This window comes from Populus euphratica, unplaced genomic scaffold, assembly GCF_000495115.2.
Source record: "Populus euphratica unplaced genomic scaffold, PopEup_1.0 scaffold35.1, whole genome shotgun sequence".
In the NCBI taxonomy this organism is placed as follows: domain Eukaryota; kingdom Viridiplantae; phylum Streptophyta; class Magnoliopsida; order Malpighiales; family Salicaceae; genus Populus; species Populus euphratica.
Window position 1 is genome coordinate 2,145,097 of NW_011499860.1, and position 212 is coordinate 2,145,308.

Below are 212 nucleotides of genomic sequence, written 5' to 3' on the forward strand. Positions count from 1 at the left end.
GCAGGAATGACTCAAATCTTCCACAATGTATGGACCTGGGACGATCAAGACACTTACATCTTCTAAAACGCAAAAAAAAATCAATGAACATTGAGTAAGTTGTTAGAAATATTCACTCATTACATTATGAGAATATTCATTTAAGTCCATGGAAAGAAATCCTCTTCGAAAGTTCATTTCAGGACCGATAACACTATAACTACTATCTTCCG